Raw genomic sequence first — 3719 nt, 5'->3', positions numbered from 1 at the left:
ATGCCCACCCAGCTCAAGAGCTGGGCACCCTTAGGGGCGGGAGGGGCGGGGGGGGGGGGGGGAAGGGAACACCTGGCCCACGTTGTTCCATTTCACAGTTCTGTAGCTGAATTGGACATAAACTGACACAGCGTCCCCCAGAGCGCGCTCACTGTCGATTCCCAGCTGACTGGCGGGCCCTGGGCTCTGAGGGGTGCTCTCACCTCACTAGACCTGGTCAGCAGGCGTCCCTTTAATTATTTCACGGCCGGTGACAGATGAGTTCACTGAAGGGCATCCTGTTTGGTCCTTCAGTGTGCGAGTGAGGATATCGTGACACTTCCTAGAGCATCTCAGCAATGTCGAGGGTTTTAGAAGTGTGCTTTCCTCCCCTTGACCCACGAGGAGCACACTCCTTCCAGCCCTCAGATTTTAAATAAATGCAATGAAAGAAGCTCTTTTCAGGCCATTATTTCCCCCTCCACGATGGTTTTCCCTCTTTTCCATCACTCGGTCTATATCCAGCTGGGCAACAGCCAACAAAGGCCATCCCAAGACAGAAGCACATCCATTTTTCCAAATGACACGGAGATCTGTATACGCCATTCTTTAGCACCTCAATGAAATACTTTGAAACAGAAGTCGTTCACTGTGTTTTTGATGATCTGTCTATAGCCGAAGCGTACTCCTGGAGAATGTGTTCAAGTAATAGTAGATTATCCTGCATGCTCCATTATAAATGTCTCCTAAGAGCTGTTCGATGCGGAGTCTGCTCTGGAATCAATTCTCTCTTCCTCTTAATGACCTCGTGTGCTTCCTTATCCTTCAAACTAAATCACGGCCTCTGCCGGTCTCTGCATGCTGGCCTGGAGACTGGACGGTGGCCGGAGGCAGGCAGGCTGCTCTGTCCTGGGCGTGGCCTGTCTGGCTCCGCTTCCAGAAGGCTCCAACTGACAGAGCCTGGAACAGAAGCCTCCTCTTGTTTGTTCTGGCCAGCACAGCTCACGCTGGCCCCCACTCCGGAAAGGTCCTTCAAGAGCTGCTTGCTACGCGGCAGGCAGAGGAAGCCAGAAGCCGGGCCGGGCTTCTGCCACCGGACACCGGGCAGAGTTGGCCAGTTGGGGACGTCCGCATGCACCCCGTTGGGTTCTGCGTCTCTCTTCTGCACCTGCTGTGTCCTCACGGCCCCGCTGGGCAGGGCGGCCATAGCCGGCACCTCTGTGCACTCAACATCTCCATCGGCCCTTTCTGGTTAACGGTCCTGGTCTTGACAATCCTCTGGGCTCTGCGCGTGACTCCCCTGGTGGCGCCCTTGGGAACCAGCCACCCCACCCCTCTTCTTGGCCTCCTGGAGCAACCTTGAGCAAGGAAGGTGTGGAAGCAGCCCGGGGGCCCGCAGAGTCGGGGAGCCGGGCCCAAGGCCCCCTCAAGTCCCGACGGACGCCCCTCACCCCCCCCGGCGGCTGCTCTGGGAGCTTCCCATTGGCACCTAGTTGGCGAGTTTTCTGGAACATTTATTTTTCAACCTATCCCTTTTTTTTTCTATTTCTATTCTCAGAGAGTTTGTAATTTGGAGACTGGGTAAGTGGAAGAAGAAACAGGACTTCGTGGCCAAAACGGGGGGGGGGGGGGGCTGGGATCTGCCCTGGGGCCGCCAGGTCCCTGAGGCTCCTAGGTTGAGGCTCCCACCGACTGTCCCGTTCCTATTGATATGAGTCAGAATCGCACCCGCCCTCTCTCGTCACTGTCTGCCTTTAAAGTGTGTAAAGCTTCATCCGTGGGAGAAACTCTTCATGATCGAAAACTAGAGTGCATTCAGGATGTGTTTCGTTCCTTCATAGTTTGCCCGTGGGTTTATAGGAAGGCTGTGGACGCCACAGGCACGGGTCTTCGTCCTGATGTCATTTTGGGTGAACTGCACTGAGGGTTTGAGGAGCATCTCAAAATAGTCTTTGAGGAGATCCCCGATCGTCTCCGGGCTCGGGGGTTGGTCCCACCGAATCAGGTGCGTGTGGCGTGTATGTGGCCCCATCCTGAGTATGCAGTGCTGTTCCGGAGGACCCGTCCTACAACCGCACGTGGGCACAGAAGTTTCCGACCTCGCCACGGCACGTTACGGAACTCCAAATATTGCTTTGACGATGGCGTTCTGGGGACAAGCATGGGGGTTCCCATGAGTCCCTTCTGTCCCTACCAGTACGTCCTCTATCTGGTGATAAGCCATGGGCATGCCCTGGGCATGCGTGCAATACAGCAAGACCAACAAAAGAGCAATATTGAATTGTTCATCCGATCTACGATTATATACATATATTTTATGTATATATATATAATTGATCTTCCTGCATTTTTGAAGTATAAAGTAGTATATTGTACATACCTGTAAGCTGGTACATTTGTTTCACCATTTCTAACGTTTGAGAAATGCTCATTCTTTGTAGAACAAACAACTCTTCAATATTTTCAGAACTGCTCTGTGATACTTAATTTCCTTGTCGAGATTGGTAATAGGTTGCTCCTGCGTAAGCTCTCTGGAAACATCCATAAGTGACGGGACACGTGTAAACCCTCAAAGCTCCATCCTGGAACTCGGTCCCCCACGAAGACAGTACGTGGACAGAGTATTTACAGAGCATGACTTTTATACGTGTGGGATATCAATGTGTATATTTATATTTCAGGTGTATTTATTGTTACAATCCCATTATCTATTTTATGGACTCTTCAGTTATAAAAACCACACTTGCATACCTGTTTCTAGTTGCCGGTGGTGTTCTGAAAATAAAGAAACCGATTGAAATAAAGCTTCAGTTCTGACTCCCTGGCTGGAAGGTGGTGATGTTTCTGGTTCTTTGGGGGGGGTGGGTGGAGGGGGTCTGGTGAGGGTCTTAACCTAGTTCTCTTGAAGCTGCTTTGATGTGCTTATCTCTGGAAGGAAGCTGTCAGGCAGGCCTGGGGTTGGGGACAGTGTCTCCAGGAGGTTTTTTTCTTTTTCTTTTTTTTTTTTTTTTCCCCAGATGGTCCCTGTCAGTCCTGGAGGGTGAGGTGGGAGTGGGTAGGGGCTCCATAGGAGTGAAGAAAAGCTCCCTTTTAATCCCGTGTCTCCTGCTCAGCCCCTGGCTCCCTGGCCTCCTCACCAGTCCAGGCTGGTAAGTGGGTTTGGTATTGAGAAACCCCAGTGCTGCTTCTGGACCCAGTTCCTGCTTCTGGACCCTTGATCCTTACTCCTCCTCCTCATTATAATATAATCCTCACTAATCATAGTATAAGCCTTACTGTTGGTAACACGGGAAAAACGGATCAACAACTATGAGCAGGACGAAACCCTTCCTCTGCCCGTGACCCGCTTGGTGACCCCTGGGCAGGTTTTTAGCCTCTCTGAGCTTCTGTAGGGTGGGAATTCGCATCCGCAGCGTGGGTGGCCCTCACGATTAAATTAAGAAGCGCCAGGCACTTAGAGCCCTGTCGTCACGTACTGAGCTTTCCGGGGAAACAAACACCCTCAACCGTGTCGGGCTCTGCCCGGAAGGTTTGTGACAGTGTGAAAAACTCACCCGTGCAAGCCCACAGTCAAGGGCCACTTTCAGTTTCTTTAAGCCTCTTTAATGGCTTTCCCGGTGGTGCTCTTGGCATGCCCCCTCCCCCACCCCCAAGGTCATTATCGCTACATTATTCCGGGTTTCTCTGCTTATGCAGATAATTGCAATCAGCAGGCCCCATTAGGCCCCATTAGAGGGCAT

The sequence above is a fragment of the Panthera leo genome, chromosome D4 (genome assembly GCF_018350215.1).
Source record: "Panthera leo isolate Ple1 chromosome D4, P.leo_Ple1_pat1.1, whole genome shotgun sequence".
In the NCBI taxonomy this organism is placed as follows: domain Eukaryota; kingdom Metazoa; phylum Chordata; class Mammalia; order Carnivora; family Felidae; genus Panthera; species Panthera leo.
This window is presented reverse-complemented; position numbering follows the sequence as displayed.